This window comes from Protopterus annectens, chromosome 6.part0 (genome assembly GCF_019279795.1).
Source record: "Protopterus annectens isolate FY-2018-M chromosome 6.part0, PAN1.0, whole genome shotgun sequence".
Taxonomy (NCBI): Eukaryota; Metazoa; Chordata; order Ceratodontiformes; family Protopteridae; genus Protopterus; species Protopterus annectens.
The window spans coordinates 446,188,036-446,213,605 of NC_056737.1; positions in this window are offsets into that span (position 1 = coordinate 446,188,036).

The window sequence follows — 25,570 nt, forward strand, 5'->3', positions numbered from 1 at the left end:
TCCTCTTCTGCCGCACTTAAAGCACTCCCCTTTCCTTTTCCTTTCTTCTAAATCTTCTGAGATTTTGCCAGAGTATTTATTACCCTGAGCATTTCTCTTCCCCTTTTTATTTGACTGTACTACAAAAACTTCTGCTCCGTCTTCAGCTGTGAAGACTTGCGCTTTCTTTTTCTTTTTGCTATTAAAATGTCTCTCAGCATGCCTAGCATATTCTAGTAGGGCTTGTAGCCTACTCGTTCGGTGATCTATACATGCTTTTTCCTGACCCAGCAGATAATCATTAGTGAAAAACATAAGCTTGCTGAGCTGGCTGCTGCCAGGGTCAGAGTTCAATCACACTGCAGCTCCAAAGCTTCAAGCAATTACATGTAAGATCATTCTTACTGCCATATTGTAAAATAGAATAAAATGCATTACATACTATTTGCTTTTAAACTAGCACTTCATATATGTTTAAGTACATATTTTTCTAACAATGTATTTTTTCTTTTCTGGGTGGTCTTTCAATTCCTTTTACCTTGTTTCCCAATTCTCTATAGAACTTTTTAAGGTCATCAATAAATTGCTTCTCTTGTACTTTTTCTTTATATTTATCTGTATATATTCTAAGTTTTTCTGCCTGTGCTGAGATTTTTAGTTTATTATTTGCAATAGTGCAAGATAAATCCTGATCCATTATAATACTGAGCATTGATTTTATCACATCTATCTTTCTGAGTATTTTTGTTGATCTGTTCCTTCTTCTATACTATTCTAACAGTGACACTTCTTGTGTTAATTGCTTTATAGTTTTCTCTATGCGATACTTCAATGATGGTATTCAGTTTCTCCCCTTCCTTTCCCTTACTATCCTGTGGTAGAATTTTATCTGTTATTAATTTAGCTGTACAGTAATTATACCCTGTTTACCTCTACGATATCACATGGATCTTTATGGACAGTCCTAATTACTGTATTCATTTGTTTTATCAAACATCTGACATTTTGGGTTTTAATTGACCTTCTGCAGTCTGTTTCTTTCATTGATCTTAATATGTCTATCTATTTCAATTAAATCAAGCAACTCTTCTCTTAGCTCATTTTATTCTAAACTGAGGGCACATTTTTTGTTCTCCATTTTCTGCAGCCATTCTATAGAAAGTTGTATAGCATCTTCCTGTGGCACATTCTCTTCAGTTTCATCCACATCTGTTTGGACTTCCTCTATCCCTTCTACCACATTTACATTTTCTCTTTGTCTATTAACCTCTCCTGATGAGTTCTGATTGTTATCACTGTCATATAGTCAATCCTCATCACCTTTATCTTTTTCTTCAGTAGTCACCTTTTTATTTGACCTGCAATCCCTCGCCAAATGTCCTCTTCTGCCGCACTTAAAGCACTCCCCTTTCCTTTTCCTTTCTTCTAAATCTTCTGAGATTTTGCCAGAGTATTTATTACCCTGAGCATTTCTCTTCCCCTTTTATTTGACTGTACTACAAAACTTCTGCTCCGTCTTCAGCTGTGAAGACTTGCGCTTTCTTTTTCTTTTTGCTATTAAAATGTCTCTCAGCATGCCTAGCATATTCTAGTAGGGCTTGTAGCCTACTCGCTCGGGTGATCTATACATGCTTTTTCCTGACCCAGCAGATAATCATTAGTGAAAAACATAAGCTTGCTGAGCTGGCTGCTGCCAGGGTCAGAGTTCAATCACACTGCAGCTCCAAAGCTTCAAGCAATTACATGTAAGATCATTCTTACTGCCATATTGTAAAATAGAATAAAATGCATTACATACTATTTGCTTTTAAACTAGCACTTCATATATGTTTAAGTACATATTTTTCTAACAATGTATTTTTTCTTTTCTGGGTGGTCTTTCAATTCCTTTTACCTTGTTTCCCAATTCTCTATAGAACTTTTTAAGGTCATCAATAAATTGCTTCTCTTGTACTTTTTCTTTATATTTATCTGTATATATTCTAAGTTTTTTCTGCCTGTGCTGAGATTTTTAGTTTATTATTTGCAATAGTGCAAGATAAATCCTGATCCATTATAATACTGAGCATTGATTTTATCACATCTATCTTTCTGAGTATTTTTGTTGATCTGTTCCTTCTTCTATACTATTCTAACAGTGACACTTCTTGTGTTAATTGCTTTATAGTTTTCTCTATGCGATACTTCAATGATGGTATTCAGTTTCTCCCCTTCCTTTCCCTTACTATCCTGTGGTAGAATTTTATCTGTTATTAATTTAGCTGTACAGTAATTATACCCTGTTTACCTCTACGATATCACATGGATCTTTATGGACAGTCCTAATTACTGTATTCATTTGTTTTATCAAACATCTGACATTTTGGGTTTTAATTGACCTTCTGCAGTCTGTTTCTTTCATTGATCTTAATATGTCTATTTCAATTAAATCAAGCAACTCTTCTCTTAGCTCATTTTATTCTAAACTGAGGGCACATTTTTTGTTCTCCATTTTCTGCAGCCATTCTATAGAAAGTTGTATAGCATCTTCCTGTGGCACATTCTCTTCAGTTTCATCCTGTGTTATTCATTGCTGTATCATATGGGAACTCACTGGCCTATCATTCCTCAACATTGACTGCATCAGAGTTGCAACAGTTTCCTGTTCTTTCCCATGCTGTCCAGCTTTAAGGGGACATTTATACTGCCTTGCTGTGGTGCTTTCTGAGTTAGATTTTCTACACTGAATCCTTCACTTTGCAGGTACTCCATAACCTCAGTTTCTGTTTCTTTAACTTCTCCATTGCTAATCTCCTTTTCTACTTTTCCTCTTTGTCTTATTGTTTGTATTGTAAAGCTTTCCATGTCCAGATTCCTTTGCCTGTATTTCTCTTCAAATATCTTCAGTGCTACTCTTTTTGTATTGATTAATTTTGCTTTTTCCTTTGCATAAATATTACACCGTATTAAATCTCTTTTTCATTCCCACGCCCATATTTCTTCTATAGATGTCTCCTGATGTTCCTCTTTCTTCTTACTTTGGGGATTCATTCCATCATGCTGTGACGTAACCTGTGTTAGACCTTCTATACCAAAGCTTTCACTCCACAGGCACTCCACAACTTCTTGTAACTTCTACTTCACTAATCTTCTTTTCTACATTTCCTCTTTGTGATATTATTTTTTTTATTTTGAAATTTTCCATATCTGGATGTCTGTGCCTATATTTCTCTTAGAATATCTTTGGGGCTGCCTTTTTTGTATTAATTAGGTTGGCTTTCAATTTTGCGTAAATACTGTGCCATATCAAATCACCCTTTCTTTCCCATGTCCATATTTCTTTTTTATCATTTTCAAAAATCTTTAGGTTTTGTTGTTTATATTTTCTCACTTCCTCAGATGCTTCTTTTTCCAAACAGACCAGAGTTTCTTGGTCTATATAATGCTTTCACAAATCTGTTTTATTAAATAACACAAATTTGTATTTAAGGCTTCTGACTGCTTTTCTTGTGGAAGTATTTTTCTTTCTCTAATTTCTCTCTTAATCTTTTTGTATATCTTGTGTCTGGAAATTCTGGGCTTTTTGCATAATAGTAACAATACATAATTTCTTTCTTATCCCCAATAGTCCACTCTGTCGTCGTTATGGCTCTTCTTTAGCCTATCAGTTTTTGTGATTTTTGTGGACTGCTACTTCCTTCTACAACAGTGGGGGGGGGCACCCTGGTCCTGGCCTAGTCCTATTGTAGGAATGTTGAGGACTCTACACTATCATTTTTTCCAGTCCTGGCACCAGTACGCCTACTAGGATTGGGCACTTTTTTATCCTGGGTCTTGTGCACCCAGCTATCTTTTTTATTTATTTTTGACCTACTTCTGTCCGTGATATATGCAATATAAAAATACAGTCTGTATATCAGTCTTGTCTTGGTAAGATTTTGTGAAAAACAGGGTCCACCTTGTGAAGGTACTCACAGAAACTTGAAGATGAATTCAGTTTCAGCACTACTACTCTCCTTTTCTTGCTGGCTTATCATTTTTCCATTCGGATCCTTAACCCACCTGAGAATGAGATGAGATGAAATGAGATAGAAGGGTTTAACTGAAAATGTAATGGTAGTTTAACCTACCAGAACATGTGCTAGAAGAAAAATCTACCTGGTCATGGCATGGAAATGTAACCTACATGAGAACGAGATTGAAATGTAACCAGCTTGAAAATGAGATGGAAGTTTAACTCACCTGGGAATGAAACTGAAGTGCAATCTTACTGAGAATGAAATAGAGGTTTAACCTATCTGAGTATTAGATGGAATTTTACTCACCCGAGGATGAGACAGGAGTATAATTTGCCTGAGAATGAGATGGAAATGCAATTATGAGACATTTACTCAGTCAACCACACTTACATATAAACTGATATATATTTTTTAGTGGGAGGTACATTTTACAGTTGTCATTCGAGCACCTTCAAAACACTAGTTTCCCTCTTAATATCAAAGACTAATTTCTTCTCTGCAGAAGCTAAGACATTATATGCTTGCCATGAGTCATCTAAAATTATTATCCATGGCAAAATCATAGCTAATCTGTGGGTAGGTTCTGTATAAACGTTTATTAATAGCTAATTGTGAGTTCTTCAAGTAATAATACAAGGTATCTCTGTAACCTCCATTAGGGTATTAAGGAGACATATACCCAAAACATTCCCAGTTTATCTGATGGTCCTTAAAATATAAGTGGGTTTCCCAAAGACGTGCAAAGGTATAGTGAATATACTTGATGTCTTCAAATAGCTTATGTCTCGTCAGTGGAGTGGTTTAGATAATGAGAGAATAAGTTCATATTAAAAGTAACAATAAAATAATGACTGGAGATGTTGTACTGAAGGAACAGATGGCTACAAACAACATATGATCCACACCCTCACCTAATGAAAAAAATGCAAAACATTAATAAAAGTAGTATTTTTCGGCTGATCTGTATTTTAAGAATCACAGTGAAAACAATAATATTTTATTATTTAGGTATGTGGGAAATCATCTATGCACAAAGGAATGCTTTAAAGGAAATAGTTAAGGTTCTCTTCTGTTATAGCTATATAGGAGAGGCGGTCTCCATATAAAAATGGAGGCTAAGAGAAACAGAGGTTATTTGCTTTACCCAATCCTTTATATAATAGATCGTTTTCTTAGTGAGAGATAGCATATGTGGTTGTAATTAGGTTTAACAGATATGTAAAGCATTAATGCAATCTGCTAGCATAGCTCAGAAGTTAAGATGTGGAGCTGCTAATGAGCTTGTTTATGTACCTTTGAGTTTGATTCCATCAATGACCATTTGCATATTGTGCAATTCTAAGTAAAGTGCTTTACTGGAACAGTGTTCCCAGCTCACTACTGAAAAGAACATATGCTTACTGGGATTTCTTGTAAACAAATACAAATATCTGTATATATTTTTTTCAAAACCACCATTACTTCTTGCTGGGTAAATCTGTAGTGATTAGCTGCTGAAGAGAAGTTCTGTATATATAGTTGATTAACTATTGTATGGGCAGTGACATGGTATCTCTTAACATTGTAAGTTTGTGCAACTATCACTTTTACAGTGAGTATATTGGATACTATCAGGACTAGTGCACAGAAATGCACTGCCACTAAACAGATACATTTGTGCAAACAATGATAAGTATAACTATAGCTATTATAAATATGAGAGGGCATCATTATGTAAAATGACATCCTCTGAATTAGACCTCCTCCCCTTCCTCATGTTAGTCTGAATGAAAAATGGTATGACCAATCACCACTAAAAACTCTGGTTCCACCTATAAGCGCTGAAGTCACCAGTAACCACAAAGATGAAAAACTCTTTTGATTTATTGTATCCACATAACGCCAGAATACACAGACAGATACGACATCAAGGTGCAAGAAACACTAACAGTTCACAAGTGACGAAAACAGTGCACTTACGAAAAAAATAAAATAGAATAAGACAAGAACGCTATATAATGACAGCAGTTAAGCACTTTCAACCAGCGTATCTGGTCTTCATCAGAACTGTTGTAAAATACATTTCATCCTGTTTAAATAAATTCTTTGGCGCCAAAATGCTATCTTAAAGATACAGTGTAACTCTTATTCCACACAGCTGTATAAAACCTAAATAATGCAACCCATCTTCCAAAATATGCTACCTTTTTTACATTTAATAAACATAAACAATCAGTATATGCAATAGAAGTTGCATGAAAATTCCATTAGTGTTCTATAAAAATTTTCATATACCTTACAGTATAATGCAAACATTATGGAAAAATAAATGTTGGTGATCGAAAATCATTACATCTATGAATGCGGACTTATGTATGAAAGTCATAAGATAATTTCTTGATAGACTATTCCAAGACAATTCGATGGCTGTTCTGTTTACATTTGTTGAAAAATGCTATAATAAGCACGACACTATTGCTAGTGCCCTTCCTTAATGAAAAATTTCATTTCCCTTTAAAAATTGATATTTGATATAGAACTTCCAAATGTATGTGTAAAAAATAAGCATTATTGTAAATATAAATAATATAAAATATAATGTGAATTTATTCCTACTATAAGTATATAAATAAGAAAATAATATTAATATTTTGACTGATCGTATGTATAAGAATATATATTGTAATATAGGGATTCAATACTGAAACTACCAACTTGTGTAAGAATATAAGAATATAAAAAAATATATAATATTGTAGATAAGAATATTATATAAAAGTGAATAATTACACCAAAATATGTGAATGTATGATTACTAATTTTAAAAATTATTAGTATATAAAAAATTGTTAGTGTATAAAAACATGATAAATATGTAAAAACATTCTTCTAAACTATATTCTTCTAAAAAATATATTAGTTGTAGACATGTACAATCATTTAAATAAAACGAGAAAGGATAAGGGATAATTAAGTAAAGTTTAAAACTTGTGGAAGTGAATGTATGCAAAAATTTTCTTAAGAAAAATAATGTTGAATGAATATACTGCATTAAAAATAGACATCACATGAAAACAATAATATGTCTCTGTCGTTTGAAATACAAACATTTTTCAAAATAACAGAGATTTTGTGGATATAAATTCGTTTAACCCTGGTGGACTGGTGGCATCAAGAAATAATTGCCACCATGTTTCACGAAATGCTAAAAGTCCTTTAAGATCCCCTCCCCTAGGGTCATTATGAATAACTTCTAATATGATGAATTTGAATGCGTGTTCCTCTCCATGTAACTCTACATGCCTAAACAGTGTGTTGGTTCTATCCTTGTTCTTAATACTATATATGTGGTTGTATATGCGTTTTTTGAGGCAACGTTCTGTTCTACCAACATAGAATGCTGTGCAAACCTCACATTTAGCTAAGTATATCACTTGTTTCGTATTGCAGTTTCCCTCCTTACAAATTATTAGGCTCTTATGTCCGTTGTGTAATAAAATTTTATCCTCCATTGACATATGTCTACATTGATTGCAGAATCCGCATTTTCTGCTTCTAGCGCTCCTAGGTGTATTCACTTTATGTTGTTCTAACAATTTTTTCAAGTTGTGGCCCATTCTATAAACAAATCTTGGTTTGGTACCTAGTATTTTAACTAAAACTGGTTCACTGCTAATCAGATACCAAAACTTGTAGATAATTCTCTTGATATCTTCAACCCCTAAATTATAAGGCACTATACAAGCTCTGTGAAAACTGGAATTTACACCATCAATGGTCAGAATGGGATCCTTAACTATAAAAGTACTGTAGATTTCACCCGAGCCTAATAGAGGTTTATATTTCGTACCCCAATTGATGGTAATGTAAGACAGAACATCATCCATCATACCAGTGGGGTACCCTCTTTGTTCAAATAGTTTTTTGATATACTTAAGTTCTTTTTGCATTTCGTCAAAGTCTGACACCATTCTAGCTGCGCGGATACATTGACCCTTAAAGACGTTATACTTCACTTTAGGAGGGTGGCAACTAGTGTAATCGAGATAATTGTTGGAAAATGTGGTTTTCCTATATATCTTGGAACTCACTTTGCCTTCATCGTATTGTATGTACGTATCTAGATAGGGCAAACCTTTCAAATCATAAGAATGCGTGAATTTCAAATATTCACTACTGCTGTTGACAAATTCCATAAATTCCAACAATTCAACTTCATCACCTTGCCATAGAATGTAAATGTCATCCAAGAACCTTGAATAATATTTAACATTCTTGTAGTATTTGCTCTTGAATAACACACTATCTTCCCAATTCAACATAACCAGGTTGGCGTAGATGGGGCACATGCTGCCCCCATCGCTACACCCCTGGTTTGTCTGAAGAGCTCACCTTCAAAATATATAAAATTGTTCTCCAATACTATAGACATCATTTCAGATATCAAACATGTAGTGTCCCATTCTAGATTGGTATGTCTCATCAAACTATTTGTGAAGGCTTCTAACCCTGCCACTTTAGGGATGCATGAAAAAAGATCTATCACATCTATTGTGACTGTAAATAAGGAACTACCTTTCAAAATTTCTTTCACTGGGTACTTGGAGAGAAAACACCATGAGTCTTTCACCATGTGCTGAATAGTTGTATAGACACATATGAGAGGGCATCATTATGTAAAATGACATCCTCTGAATGATAACACAAGAAAGGAGAATGAACTTTAAAATATGATTTATTAGAATAAGTTCAAGGACTTGTGCTGTCTTCACTAACAGCCTTGTAAAACAAACTGGGTAGCTGTGAGCATACAATATAAATCAGATAATGTAGCACTACTTCAACCACATCATAAAAACTGTTGCTTGATAAATGCATTTTAAGGTTTAATGCTTACTACTAGTATGGCCTCTCACATATTTTCAGAAGAAGCAAAAAAAAAGTTAGGATACAGGAGAGGTAGTGCCGTATTGTGAACATGTAATATAAAGTTTACTTACTAACAGAAGAGGGGCTTACGTATATCATGAGCTACCATTTATTTCTTACTCGTGGGAAGGAAGCTCAAAGAATTAATTCTTATGGCTCATACTGACACCTGCCCACTTACTTCAAACATCAACAGAGAAATCCTCAAGGACCACATAGATCTTCTACAAAAATACAGTCTGTTATTTTTCTAAATGGTTCTGGTGTCTGACTATAGAAAAATTAATAGACTGTATGAATAGCATTGTTAAGCTTAGCAATTGATTAAATAACCTAAATGATGTGGGAAGATTTATGGACATAAATAACTATTCAGAAATGTATTAATAAAGTCTGCACTAATTCAACAGAATTGATAAAGTCAGTCATGTTAATGTAGCTAGTGCTAGTTAACTATAGTTTTAACATTAAGAGAGGGCTAGAAGACTTAAAATGTATCAGTTTTATTTGTAGAGACAATCAGAACAACATCTGCTAGCTGAAAATAAATTGTAGACAATAGTCAAGAAACTATATCTTTGGACTTTGGCATTGCAAAATAGCAATACAACAAATGTTTAGCTGAAATAGCATTTATAATACTTATCTGACAAAAATGATACTGCTTAAAACAGCTTAAGTTAAAGAAATTAAATTCCATGATGTGTTGAGGTAGAATAATATGTAATATTATAAAACTTTCATTTAATTTGACTCTTTTTAGTTAAATCAGGAATAGAATGAAAATAGTGCTGCTGTAATGGTATCATTACTAAAAGTATGTTAAGCTTAACTTAATAAACAGTAATAACCAGTGAGTATATTAAAGAATTGCTTATTTATTAGTTTATATAATGCCAAGTGTAAGTTATAGCAATGGGACCTAGTGCCAGGGTGACACACCCATTTTTGTGTCTTTTTCCCCACCTCCCAGTTAAGTGTCAGAGCTCCTCCCCTTCCTCATGTTAGTCATGTTACCAGTCCAATGCCAGCCCCATCCACCAGCCTAATGTCCTAGTGAAATACAAAAATAACAACCTGTCATTTAACACTAAAGTACAGGTTCCTAGGACTGTAGTTTCATATTTCAAGGTTTTATAATGACTGTGTTTGAATAGTAATCTACGGGAAAATGGTTTTAGCTTATCATGCAAAGGGAAATTCTAATTTCTGCATAATTATCAGCGGTTACAGAACTGGCAAGCAGACATGGAACTAATAATGTTTTAACTTCTGTTTACTTTGTTCGTTTTACCAAACACTGAACAACTCCAAGCAAGAAAATCTTTGTAAAAATGGACAAATGCATTTTATAAAATAAATATAAGAAATGTAAATATCTGCACTCCTTTCAATTTAATTAATGTCATTTCAACTTACATCAACACATTTTCACTCATGACTTGTGTTTCCTTCTTCAGTATCAAACTCATCTGATGAAGGATAACCATGCATCCTGATTGTCTGTCATTACTCCTTCATTTAACCTTATCTCCTTTGCACCAGTTCACCCCATGGGTTCAATGAGTACAATTATACACTGCCTTTATGCTTAGTTCAGAGTCTGACTCCAAGCTTTGAATTTTATCCATTATCTCCAGGACCTCAACCCCTCTTAGGAGCCCACAGTTGTTTCCATCTATGAATAATGGCTTTATTGGCAGCTAACATAAACCGATTGAACATATTATTGCCTTCTATTCCTATTAAAACTCTACAATATCCACTTAGCATGACTGTCAGTATATTTAAGTATGTTGCTTCATGTCATTCTGTGCTCAGTAATTCCTACAATTGAATGTTGTGCTTCTCCTATTTCTCGCATTCCCCAAAAGATATGTAACTATTCACCTAATTCTCCTTTGTTGCATCTCCAACATAAGGGTGAGATCACTGGGAGAAGATTTTTGCCAACTTTGCTGGAATGGAAAAATACTTAAACACTGCCGTCAAAAACATTTAAATCTTCTCGATCTGGTAGCATATCTCAAGAAACAAATTATTTTTGACCAGGTTTTTTCACTCATTTTCTTCACATATGTACTTGTTTTCTCCCCTTCTTTTGAGTCACATTAATACTTTATTACACTGACTAATCATTCCTGCTCAGCTCTGCATCTCCTATATGTGGCTGTCCTTGGCCTAGCTCACTATTTTAGTTTGTAAATTTTTATCTTTTTAACTCTGTCACTCAACCTTTGATAAAAAGTATTTGGCAAGCCCTTAACCTACAGACTCCTTCCAAAATGGTTGCCACTTCATTACCTCTCTTCTTGTAATTAGCTGCTCCCATTAAATCAGTTCCTGAGATTTTCTCCATTTCTGTAATTGTGGGTTCCAGAAATCCCAATATAATTGAGGAATATGTCTTCAAACCAAGTTACTGTTTTCTTTTAGCCATTTTTTTACTTTACAAAGAAATATTTCTGCCTGCTCTCCAGTCCTGTCATATTTCATATCTTCCTTTCTAGTGTCCCATTGCCAGTTTCTGTCCTACATTGCCTAACCTTTTAGAACATTGGCATCGGCTTATAACTCACCCTTTAGCTATCTCTTTATATAACACTGCCTTAGTCATTCTGATTACTTTTATTATTTTTTCTTCTGGCCTCCTTTTAAGAGCATTTGTTTTCATTCCTTGTCGTTTTCATTCTCCTAGATGCTTGCCTCTTCTTATAACTCCTTAGTTCTCTTTTACCAAATCTGGATGTATTCATTGCTGATTTATTATTATTATTATTATCATTATTATTATTATCATTATTATTATTATTATTATTATTACTATTACTGCTAGATTGCTTTAATAGCAATGGATTAAATTTATGTCAGTGATAAGGGGAACAACCACCCCCCTTCTTCCCTCTCAGTTAATGGCTTACCCTATGTAGTGGTGAAGAAACAGAAAAACAAATCACCTAATTTGATTTCAAAATTAAGTTGTAATTTTGGAAGATCATCTTCCTCTAACAAGTCATTTATGTGGAGACATTGCTGATCTAGATAAGCAACTCTTTCTCGGTTCTGTAGTCACCTTCTAAGTAGGGGGAAAGGTTCCATTGGTCTTCTGTTTGTAGGATCAGTTGCAGGCTGTTGTCATTGATCCTATAAGTTTACTTTGTGTTTGGGATGAACTTTCTTTACCTGTGGCCATTTACTTCAGTCTGAACATTCCCTCTTCTTGTAAATGGAATCTTACTTTTCTACCAAAAAGGAATATCACAAGCTACACCTGGTATGTCAGTCTAAATGTCTGTTTTTGAGATCTGCATATTTTTTTGCGGCTAACAGAAATTTTGTGAAAATCGAACAACTTTCAGTAGGTTTCATTTGGTAAATTCTGGTCACATTAGATTCTCTTTTTTTCTAATCTAGATAATTTTGCCTGGAGACCTGATTGCCACCAACACTCTCTCTCCCTTACGTTGAACATTTTCAGATCATACCAAGATAGGGTTCCCCCTTCAGATGTGGATGTGCTGTTAAATAAAAATTCTGTGGACTCTTTCAGTTTTTACTTCATTCTCCAGTATAGTAGCCCATTCTACTGTTTTTATTTTCATGAACTCTACACAAATGGAGCATTCCTCTTTTTTAGGTATGCCTACAAATCATAAATTCGTCTTATGGCCCCTGTCCCCTGCATCCATCAATCAGGCTTTATTTTCTCCTCTGCAACTGACAGCTGTGTTTGTGTTTGTTATATCCACATCTATAATTGCTAACTAGTCATAGTTTTAGGTGAGTGTTGGCTGACCATTTTATGTAGTCCATTAGGTTTGAATTAATATTCTGCAGCTCAGTCATTATTTAACCTAATTGAGCATTTTTTTCATCCATTTTAGATCCTGAAAATGAAGGTGAATATACAGATCTTCTTGCTTTTCTGTTCTTTCCACTACCCTCCAGTCTGTGTCCACACATATCCTGATGTATCTTGCAATAACTATTAACCAACCTTTTGCCCTTCCTTCCATCTCATCACAATTTGCATTTGTCAGCTCTTGTAAGTGTCTTGACAACCAGTAGTATGCATTACTGCCTTTCTTCATCAAGGAGTGAGGGGAGCTGGAAGTTAGCTGCTTACATGTTCCCTACACCACCTGGAAGCCCAGAAGCTATCAGTTTGTTGAAGATGTTTCATAGTATTATGGATATTAAGAAGGGACACTGGTATTCCATTTTTCCTGGAAAAAATACCAGTAAATCCCAAATTTGGACTGTCTGAGTAGTGGAAAAAAACAGGATGTTCACAGAATTTGGAATAATTTTAGCCTAGAGCACTCATGCACTACAGCGTGTATTTCTTGTATTTGATACTTATAATACTGTGAGCTTGCTTTATTGACTGTTCTGTACCTATAATCTTGTTTAAATTTGCATATATAGAGATGCAGTAGAACATTTTATGGAAATCATGGTAAAGACCAGAATTTGTATTTAAAAATCACTGTTATAATTCTAGAATTCCATCTCATGAAAACATAAACTCATGTTTTTGAGGACTGTAAATCAGTATCCCTGAAAAGTATTTCAGTGAGTAAATAATAAAGAACATACAAAATGAAGAGTAAAAAAGAACATACAAAATTATGAGATATTTTATCTAATCACCAGCTGGCTGAAAAATGGTTACTCATAATAGAAAACTCCTATCTTCTTTGTGCATGTATTTCCAGTTTGCAAAGCTGATATAATTGTTTTTTTCTCTAAAATGATTATTTCTTTGGAATGTAAGAGAGGGAATATTGCAAAGAAAAATCAAAGACTAACTCTTGCAGTACTAATGGGAGAATAAGTATTGAGTAATAAGTTCTCCAATACCTGGTTCTTCAAAGACTATGACCTGATATGTGGTATGAAATAAAAAATTTGGAAAGAATATTTTTCATCTAGCATGGGCATTCTCCACAAAGAGAGAACTAAGAGTATGTCATTCCATGCAAGTTTAATATGGTTGATGTTGAAGTCCTACTCAGTGGTGGCAAAGCATTTGACTTTGTGGTTGTGTTGTACCTTAGATATGTAATGAAGTATATTATCAGGTCATATATAAAGTGATGTTAGTACTCAGAGAGCATTTGTAATGCCGATTGCCCTCTGTAAGCCAATTATTACAAGGAAGAGATACATTTGTGATTTTCTTCATCTATGTCCATTTTTCTATACTCTTACCTTGATGATTTTGTCTGTTATATGTCATATTTGGTGTCTTCACTATTGCTTGTGAAAGAAAAAAAAAAAAGTAAAAAAAATCTCCTCCTTTTTGGCCTTGATATGATTTTGAATATGTCATGGAACTCCACGTGACCATTACCTTTAGGTTCTATGAAGAAACAGAGTTCACACAAATCACTAGATCATTGTAAGTGAACCTTTTTACCTTCAGGGAAGCAAACTAATCAGTGACATTGACAAAATTCAATGTACTGTCCATGTTGGTTTCAATATGCAACGTGGCTAGATCAGAAACCTGTCTCTTTACATACAGGATCTATATACGTTTTATTAACTTAAGCTTGCTAAGGCTATTCTCATAAGATGAAAGTGACCTATAGAATTAAAATAGAATATTCAATTAAAACTAATCTGAGAGACATCAGCATTGGGATTCAATGTATTTGAAAATAACTGGCAAATTAGCTTCACCAAGTCAAGTGGTATGGCTTTATTAAAATCTCATAATGCAACTAGCTTCTGTAATTGGACATTTTCTGTCATGTACAGTCACAGTTCTTTAACAAGGTCATTTTGGTACTTCAGTGCCCAATCAGCAGCTCATTTCTTTAAATCAACAAGGACCATCATTGAGAAAGAGAAGCCAAATTGAAAGTTTAAATCAGAGGCTGGGGTACAGTCAAACAAAACAATAGTTTGATCGGTGGCTCAGAGGAATAAAGTCTTGTGACCCAGATGACCTGAGCTCAAACAGAGACTTGTGCACTGAAAAAGCCTGGCAGGGAAGGATATGAATAGAGTGACTTATGTCAGCTTGCTTATCCTGGGGGGAAGGAGTGGTGGTTATTGAGTCCATTTCCTCACATTCAAGGAGGGACTTGCATGACAGTAGCATCCGACTGTGAGGACATTAGATTGACTTGGCACTGCCAAGCCAGTGATGTCAGCCTTCAGAGGGCACATGTGTGGGAGTATGCATATGCATCAGGTTGAGTGTGTAGGAGACCTCTGTAGTGATGCTGATACTTATGTCAGTCACTAGTAGAGGAGTTAGGACCTTAATAAACACCTCGACTGCTTGCAGCAAGTAGAATGTGAGCTGTTGATGTGAAAAGGGGTAGATCATATAGCTCTTGAGGTTGATAGGATTAGAGTACCTCTCGTCTGCAACAAGTGGGGTACAGGCAGATACACAAAGCACTTGTATGGCTGTATCTGAAAAACTCTCGACTCTATATGGGTATGCCTAGTATAGAGGAATGAATGGATTCAAGTTCCATTGGGGAGGCTTGATAGTTAGCAGGCATGGGGACAAAAATACCTATAACAAAAAACAGTGAAATATTTCTCATGCATAACATGGACAATAATTATGCTCATTTCAGTGGAATTGAATATACTTTATCAGTTGTAGGTGAAAAGTATGATGCAGGTCTATTTCTATTACTGTTCATAGGTTCATAGGCAAATACTAGGCTAGCTGCCCTTGTGGGTCATTTTAAGTCTGCCCAATTTCCTTTGCAAGGGTGAAAATCAAGCCCTATACCTTGTGACTGTAGGGTAAACACCTTACCACTATATCAACCCCTGTCCCCAAATTTATTAATACATTTATTTATTTAGAGGACTGATCTTCATGGACCTTTTTCAGACTCAGCCTGTAAATGGTGTCTGGTTAAGTGAACTGCTCAGAGTCACACAGTTAGGCAATGAAAGGTGCGGGAATCAAACCCTGCTCTTTAACAGCTCCTTAATCCACTAAGCCAACTGCCAAATTCTTTTGATGCGTCATTGTGCTTTGTAAGGTTTGTACTGCAGTGGCTTATTAGATCCAGCAAGTTGTGAAACAGTCCGGTAATGTTGCTTCCCAACAATGTGCTTTTACCCTTCTAATAACCAAATTACTTTAGAATATCGTTACAGATAGAATGATTTTTAAGAGAGCAATACCACATTTCTTTTTAATGCATGTAAAACCATTATATGATTTCAGGTCCCTGTCCTAATGTGCAGTGCATTGTTCTTCCATGTGGCAATTCCCAATCTGCAGACAAGTTATCATGAGCTTGTTTTCTTGTATTCAAATGTTGCCAGCCACAAAAGCACTCCTAAGTGGTTTTCAGACTTGAAGATGTTCTTGATGTTTTTCATGAAAAGCAAGACATAGAAGGAATGCATATAGCTTTCTTCTTGGACATCAGCCAAATGCATTTGTCATTTTCTTCTTTGGTAAGAGTTTTAGTAAGCCAGTCTATAGAGAAATGTGTACTATCAGTACACAGTTCTGTGGGCTATAGCTGAAAAAGGTCAAATTGCATTTATTTTTGCTTAGTCATTTTCCACCCCCAAAAATTACCAGTTATTAGGAAGTCATGTTGCTGGACTATTGAAATCCATATGTTCTGTTTCTTAATGTATGTGTTCTCCACAGCTGTGTGAAGAAGACTGGTTATTGTTTAGCAGTGTCGGTGGTCACTCATTCTCCTCCACTTACAGTACCCATTTCAACCCTACAGAAATTGTCATCTGTTGCTGACTGAATGCAATGCCATCCTGCTTTGGTCCCACATCTCCTACTGTGTCACCAGAGCTCATATCAGGTAGCTGCAAAGTCACACTTCAACAACTTCCAATTGGCTCCTTGGCCTTTACAAGCCAAAACTGCACTGAAAACACAGTGGGCTCGATTCTAAAAGACTTCCTCTCAGTGCAAGTGACCTCTTAACACTGAGAGCAAGCTGACAGCAGGTCTTTTAGAATCTGATTTGTGCAGCAGGCGTATTTATAGATAGACCTTACTCTGAAGGAAGTCACTTACACTGAGAGCAGGTCTTTTGGAATCAAGGCAGACTTACACTGTGAACATCCCTTTTGGAATCTGCCCTAATGTACGAGTTTCTTTTACTCATCTTTGTACTTTTTTCTTTATTGTGCCCCACTGGCATCTTCTGTGCCTGTCATGTTTACTTTCTGTTCACTGTCACCAACTGATATAACCAGTACCTGCTAGAACCACTACAAGTTACACAGTTAATACCATCTCATAACTCATATTTTATACCAATAATCTAACTCTGAAAAAAGAATACTTCTGTTGCCTTACAGCAGGGAATGTAAAAAATGAAATACTTCATCAATCATTCTGCCTATGGGGAAGGAAAAAGAATAGACTTACTATCAGATGTCTTACAGAACAAAATATGCACAATTTTTTAACTGTCAAACTGTGACCAGTGCACAGAACTGAGAACTGAAAATAAGTGACGTACCTCAGGCTGTGGATAAAAAAAGAAATAAAAGGTCTGATAACTGATGCCTTACTGAATAAGAAAAAAGTGGGAATAAACATTTGAAAGATACTTATGGTCACTTACAGAAAATGTAGGCGCTATTTAAAATCCAATGAGGGTAAACACAGTCCTTGAAGGGCATACCTCTCAACCTGTTAGCCCAAGAATTCTGTTCAAAGCCAGGTATCATGGGGATGCAAAGGCCCAAAATCAGAGACATATATTAAATATTGCTCTTATAAACTAAAAAAGCTGCTATGTCTCAAATGTCAGTCATTATTTTATGAATTCAAGTCGTCAATAATTTGGCAGAAAACCATAAATTTTATGAAGAACAGACCAAAATTATTGATCAAAGATCTGGATATTATGCAAAATTCTGGACAGTTGAGAGGTATGTTGAACAGTAAAAATTTAAATGTAACTGGGGAAAATACATATATATATTCCGATCATGGCTGAGAAGGGTCATCTGACTAGTCCAGCTACCTGGTTACCAAATAGTAAGTAAATCAATATAGTTTCCCTCTCCTAAAAAGTACGATGATCTCTGAGTTAGTATTTATAAGTAGCAGGGTTGAGGGGTCACAGAGAACCCCCTCCTCAGAAACACTTTAAACGTGTGACACAAAATTTTGGAATTTTTTTTAAGAATTACACATTGATTTTCAGTTTCAGCACCTGCTGCTTATGATCCCCGTACACTCATACACACTATCCCAGCCACTGCAAACATCTGTGTTTATTATCGTCACTGAAAAGGTTAAGGGATAAAGATTTTCTAGCAGAACAAGTCACTAAAAGCAAATAATTCTGGAAGACAAATGAAAACATTGAAGAAGGAGGTGCCAGAATGTTCTTAACTACAATTCTTTCTAACAGCTTATGTTATTTGTAATTTAACTGCACTAAACTTCTAATGGAATGACTACATCATGTGGTGCTATTTATTTTAACTGCTAAAATAATCAGAAACAAAAGCCTTCAGCATATTTTTGAGATTGGTCATTGTGGAAGGTTTTCTCAACCACTAGGGCAGAAGGATGTAGAGGCATGGTGCCTGAAAGCAAAAGGCATGCATGCATGCAAATAAATTCCAAGATGCCCCTAGGAAAAATAACCAAATAACACAGGCAAAATAATGCAAAGATATTTTAGGATTGTAAGGACAAAGAACTTTTATATGGGGTGGGGCATATCATGCAGCTTAACTAAACTAACAGGAGAAGCTTAAAGGTGATACAAGACTTCCACATCACAGGGCTGAGATGAGATCAAAGGTACTGATGCATGAAATGATCCAAAGCTTGAAGCAGGATAACTGCAATCTGTTATTAGTAACACTACCAAAATGTTTCAACAAATTCAAATGTATCACTTCTATAGGCAATAGTGAGAGTAGAGATTTTGAAAACAGAATAACTAAGAACAAGATGTAAATAGCCATGGTTAACACCTTGCAGGTAAGTCTCAGGTGATTACAGTTCATTTTGGATGCATTCCAAGCTCTCATAGGTTCATACTAGGCTATCTGCCCTAGGGCATTTATAAGCCTAGCCAGAGTGTGTTTGGCTTTCGCCACCCATTTTAAATTAATTTTGCTATGCCCTTTTTCGAGGTTAGTATACTGTGCCTCTGTCTAACAGTGACACAGAAGTGATACCCGGGGTAAACCTAAGATCTCCCATCCACTCATCAAGATTCCTCTTGAAGAGAGTCAATGAGGGTCTCTGCCTAACCTGGACTGGGATTTTATTCCAGAGTGAAGGGAGCCTCTGGGTTATGAATCTGTCCCTCCAGCATGTCCTATTTATATCAGTGCTGAGGTTAAAGTCTCTCAAGCGTGTAGCTCGATGGGATTTGGATTTTCTGAGGTGCAGCATGTCCATTAATTCTGGGTTTGACATGGCTTTATATGTCAGGCACAGATCGCCTCTGAGCAGGCAGTATGCCACTGTGTAGAGCTGGAGTTTCTTTAACCAGGCAGCATATGGCATCTGTTTGAGCCCTTTGATCCTCTTGGTGAGGTACTTTTGGGGTCTTTCCAGTTGCTGCAGGTGTCTGGTAAGGTACATCCAAAATGGGGCATTGTACTCAATTATGGGCCTGATGAGGGATGAGTAAAGAGGCACGATGACCTCTTCTGATCTAGATGTGAATCCCTTCATGATTAGGTGGGCTATATAACATGTTTTTCTAACCACTTTGGCCACATGGTTTTCAAATGAGAGATTAGGTTCATAGGTTCATACTAGGCTATCTGCCCTAGGGCATTTATAAGCCTAGCCAGAGTGTATTTGGCTTTCGCCACCCATTTTAAATTAATTTTGCTATGCCTTTTTTGAGGTTACCACTTTGGCCACGTGGTTGTCAAATGAGAGAGTGCTATCAACTTGGGTCCCCAGGTCCCTAATGACTTCTTCTGTACTCAATGGATTACCACCTATGTGGTAATTTGTGGGCACTTTGTTTTTGCCAAAGGGGATGACTATACACTTTTTGGTGTTTAGCTTGAGGCCATGGCTCTGGCACCAATTGTCTGTTTCTATGAGGCCCTTTTGGAGGATGCTTGTGTCAGCTGGAGAGTTGATTATGGCGCCCAGTTTGCAGTCATCTGCGAACTTGGTCAGCCACAGTCCTTCCGTGTTGGCCTGTACCGCCGAGAAATATATACCGAACAAGAGAGATCCCAGGACTGAGCCTTGTGGGATGCCACTTGTAACTGGTTTGGAGTCTGACATGGCTCCAGCAATTCTAACCATGTGGGTTCTGTCCTTGAGCCAGTTTGCAACCCATCTAGTGACATAGGGGTTTATATTTAAGCTGGTGATCTTATCTATAATGCCCGAGTGGGGTATTGTATCAAAGGCTTTTGCGAGGTCCAGGTAGGCTGTGTGGACCACCTTCCCCTCGTCAATGGCCTTAGTGACTGTTTCAAAGAAATTGACCAGGTTTAAGAGGCAGGATCTGCCCTTAACAAAGCCAAACTGGGTAGGATCCAGTGTCTGTAGGTCCCCAATATCTTTATTTATGAGGTCCATGATGATCCTTTCCATAGCTTTGCAGACCAAGCTAGTCAGGCTTATCGAGCGATAGTTTCCAGGATCCGTTGAGGCACCACCTTTGTGGAGAGGGACCACTGTTGCTGTACGCCACTCTTTGGGTACATATCCTGTAGTAAGGCTAAGATTGAACAGTAGTTTTATGTTTGGGTTTAGCTCTTATTGGAGTTCATGTAGGACGCAGCCCGGGACACCATCTGGTCCCATTGATGCTGTGTTTTTTGCTTTGGAGAGGGCAGCTCTTACCTGAGCATCTGAGATGTCAGGGGGGCAGCACTCTGTTGGGATAGATATTTGCCCTTTTGGTGGAGAGAGGGGGGAGAAGTTTGCACTCAACCTGTCAGCTAGGATGTTGGCAATGTCTGTGGACTCTGTGTATTTTTTGTTATTTTGGACTAATTCTGAGCATATCTGGGAATTCCCACCCAGGTTCCTAACATAACTAAAGAAAGCCTTGTGATTATCCTTAGTGTCCTGTGCAATTTTTCTCTCGAAGCTGGCCTTAGACGATTTTATGAGTGCCCGTAGTTTTTTGCTAATACTGATCAGAGATGCCTTCCCTTTTTGGGATTTTGCTCTATCATGTAGTAGCTTCCTCCTTCTATTGTATAGTTTGTTTATGGCTGGGGTCCACCAGACAGGACTTCTGCCTTTGGAGGATTGGGTCTTGGTTTCATTTGGGATTGCATGATCCATGCATTCCTGAAGGTGTTCATAGAATGCATTTATAAAGGATTCTGCGGTCTGGGCCATATTTTCCACAGGCCCGGGGGCTTTGAAGGATTTCGCCTCAGTTTTGAGGCGTGTGAAATTTGAATTAGAGAAGTTTTTCACTGTGGTTTTCTGGGCAGGGGGTGGGGTCGGGATGTGAATATCCAGTGAGATTAGTTTATGGTCTGATCTTACCAGTGAGGGGTACACTTCTGGTCTGGAGCATAGTGTCCCCATGTTGGTGATGATCAGGTTCAGTATGTTTTCCCCTCTTGTGGGAGTGGTAACAAGTTGTTCCATAGCATTTGAGTTTATAAATTCTAGGAACCTTTGGGCTAGGGTGTTGGAGCTAGAGTAATGCTCCCAGTCTATGTTTGGGTAGTTGAAGTCGCCCAATATAATGGTGTTTGGAGAGACCTTCATATTTTCCAGTATTCTCAGGAAGGCCAAGTGGGGTTCCTGTGTTTGGGAGGGTGGTCTGTAGCAGGCTATAAACTGGAAGGCAGTTTTACCCACAGTTAGTTGCACATGGATAGTCTCTGATGCTTTGTGCTGTGCCACCAACCTGGAGGTGTGGGTATCTTTGACGAATATTGATACTCCCCTCCTTTTGTGGTTCGTCCAAGTTTTGGGGCCGAAAAGCATGGTATGAGGTATAACCTGGTAGTGCTGGGGTGCTCTTGGGAGCCTTGAACCAGGTTTCTGTTACTGCACAGATATCAATGTTCTCCATGCTAAGGAGAGTTTCGAAAAGTGCATTTTGAGGTTTAGACTTCTGCCGTTGAGTAGCATTACTCTTAGTTCCTTATCCCTTGTGATACCTATGGAGGTGGGTTTGTCTTTTGAGCCTTGCCTAAAAAAGGCACTATGGGGTAGCAAGAGCCTTTGCCAATATCCGAAAGCCCAGGGGTGACAGGTGCAAGCCGTGCCTAGCGAAGCATCGTGGCTTGTCGAGCATGTCATCCCAGGCTGACAGGCATTGATCCCCTTTGAATGACACCAACACTTAAGCCAATTGTTGAAATTGATCATCTTGTCTTCATATTGTGGCATCATTCTTGGTGAGGGTAAGATGCTACTCAAGGTCAGGGTCATACCGGCCTGGGCTACATGCTCAGAGAGCTCCTCTATGTCTTTTTTCATGTAGTCCAGGGAGGTACGTCTCAGGTCATTCACACCAGCATGGACAATGACTGAGTCATATTTGTACTTGCCTTGGAGTGACCTGAGTGCTTGTGTTATGTGACGGATCCTAGCGCCCGACAGGCAGCTCACCGTGACCTTCTCCTTGTTCAGCCTGGTGAGCGGGGGTCAGTGTGCCTGATGATAGAGTCACCTATTACAAGTGTTTCAGGTGTGTTGTTTAGCCTTAAGGGCTGTGACTGTTCGGCACACTGGCTTTGTGAGCTATGTGTTGCACGTGTTTTGTTTTGGAGTAGCCGTTGCTTGGGTGTCTGCTTTGGAGGTCTCTGCTGCTTAGGCAGATTTTTATTTAGAGCCTCTGAGTATGTTTTTGTGTGTTTATGTGTTTGGTTTGTCGTGGTAGGTCTATGTGAGACTGGAATTGTAGTGAGTGTGGTTTCCTTCTCCTCCTGACTGGTTACGCCAGTACTGAGTTGAGAGAGCTTAGCCTCCAGTTTGGCTATATGGTTGCATCTCTCACATGTGTTGGAATTTGTTGGGAGGAGGAGAGGGTTGGCTGTGTACATGAGGCAGTTGTAACATTGCCTCAAGATTCCCAGATTCACCAGCTGGACTGGAGAGGAGATTGACAACTGACCTTTGGACATGCCAGAATAGTATTGGGAATTCCTTTATAATTGAAAAAAGGGCCAATGGGGAACAAGGTACTCAAGGGGAGTTTGTGAGGGTGTAGTGCTTTTAATTTTTAGTGCTGACTTATATAATTGCTTTAGTGAGCAAGTGCCAGGTAACTTAAATGCAATGTGTTACAGGTAACTTAAATGCAAAAACGACAAACAGTAACTTTCTTTCAAGTGAAACAAGGAAATAAGTACAGTAAGCAATGTAGATATCACTAGGGATCCACAGAAGTGCTAAAAGGCCGCGTTTTAGGTGGAATTAGCGTTTCAGGAAATAAACAAACAACAAGCATACAAATAAAGCTAGATTCAGCAGGCCTGGATCTAGTCTATGCTACAGCAAACAAGGTGTACCAATTTCAGTAAGAAACAGTTAGAATATGCAGGCACTATAAGCCTTTAACCAGAAATTCCCTGCTCAGAAGGGCAGAGTCCAGCCTCCCCTCCCACAAGAGTGCAGACCGCAATCCTTCTTAACGTAAAATAACTGGCCTGAAGCCCAAGTGCTTAAACCAGAACTAATACACTTTTAGAATAACAGACACTGAGCTCTCAATCAGCAGTTCCCAACTTAGAAGGATGTAAGCTACCTGTCCTGCCACCACAGTGCAGGCCACAAACCTTCCTAATGTAAAATAACTGGTCTGAAGCCCAAGTGCTTAATCCAAAAGACTTAGAAATGATAGCTGCACTTTAATCAAGTTACTACCAGCAGTAATAAATACAACTGAATACTTTAAAGAATGCCATGTGGGTTCTGTCCTTGAGCCAGATTGCTATCAACTTGGGTCCCCAGGTCCCTAATTACTTCTTCTGTACTTATTGGATTACCACCTATGTGGTAATTTGTGGGCACTTTGTTTTTGCCAAAGGGGATGACTGTACACTTTTTGGCGTTTAGCTTGAGGCCATGGCTCTGGCACCAGTTGTCTATTTCTATGAGGCCCTTTTGGAGGATGCTTGTGTTGGCTGGAGAGTCGATTATGGCGCCCAGTTTGCAGTCATCTGCGAACTTGGTCAGCCACAGTCCTTCCGTGTTGGCCTGTACCTCCGAGAAATATATACCGAACAAGAGAGGTCCCAGGACTGAGCCTTCTGGGACGCCACTTGTAACTGGTTTGGAGTCTGACATGGCTCCAGCAATTCTAACCATGTGGGTTCTGTCCTTGAGCCAGTTTGCAACCCATCTAGTGACATAGGGGTTTATATTTAAGCTGGTGATCTTATCTATAATGCCCGAGTGGGGTATTGTATCAAAGGCTTTTGCAAGGTCCAGGTAGGCTGTGTGGACCACCTTCCCTCACAATGGCCTTAGTGACTGTTTCAAAGAAATTGACCAGGTTTAAGAGGCAGGATCTGCCCTTAACAAAGCCAAACTGGGTAGGATCCAGTGTCTGTAGGTCCCCAATATCTTTATTTATGAGGTCCATGATGATCCTTTCCATAGTTTTGCAGACCAAGCTAGTCAGGCTTATAGTTTCCAGGATCCACTGAGGCACCACCTTTGTGGAGAGGGACCACTGTTGCTGTATGCCACTCTTTGGGTACATATCCTGTAGTAAGGCTAAGATTGAACAGTAGTTTTATGCTTGGGTTTTGCTCTTCTTGGAGTTCATGTAGGACGCAGCCCGGGACACCGTCTGGTCCCATTGATGCTGTGTTTTTTGCTTTGGAGAGGGCAGTTCTTACCTGAGCATCTGAGATGTCAGGGGGGCAGCACTCTGCTGGGATAGATATTTGCCCTTTTGGTGGGGGGGGGTTTGCTCAAAACCTGTCAGCTAGGATGTTGGCAAGGTCTGTGGGTTCGGTGTATTTTTTGTCATTTTACACTAATTCTGAGCATATCTGGGAATTCCCACCCAGTTTCCTAACATAACTAAAGAAAGCCTTGTGATTATCCTTAGTGTCCTGTGCAATTTTTCTCTCGAAGCTGGCCTTAGACGATTTTATGAGTGCCCGTAGTTTTTTGCTAGTACTGATCAGAGATGCCTTCCCTTTTTGGGATTTTGCTCTATCATGTAGTAGCTTCCTCCTTCTATTGTATAGTTTGTTTATGGCTGGGGTCCACCAGACAGGACGTCTGCATTTGGAGGCTTGGGTCTTGGTTTTATTTGGGATTGCATGATCCATGCATTCCTGAAGGTGTTCATAGAATGCGTTTATAAAGGATTCTGCGGTCTGGGCCGTATTTTCCACAGGCCCGGGGGCTTTGAAGGATTCCACCTCGGTTTTGAGGAGTGTGAAATTTGCTTTAGAGAAGTCTTTCACTGTGGTTTTCAGGGCAGGGGGTGGAGTCGGGATGTGAATATCCAGTGAGATTAGTTTATGGTCTGATCTTACCAGTGAGGGGTACACTTCTGGTCTGGAGCATAGAGTCCCCATGTTGGTGATGATCAGGTCCAGTATGTTTTCCCCTCTTGTGGGAGTGGTAACAATTTGTTCCATAGCATTTGAGTTTATAAATTCTAGGAACCTTTGGGCTAGGGTGTTGGAGCTAGAGTAATGCTCCCAGTCTATGTTTGGGTAGTTGAAGTCGCCCAGTATAATGGTGTTTGGAGAGACCTTCATATTTTCCAGTGTTC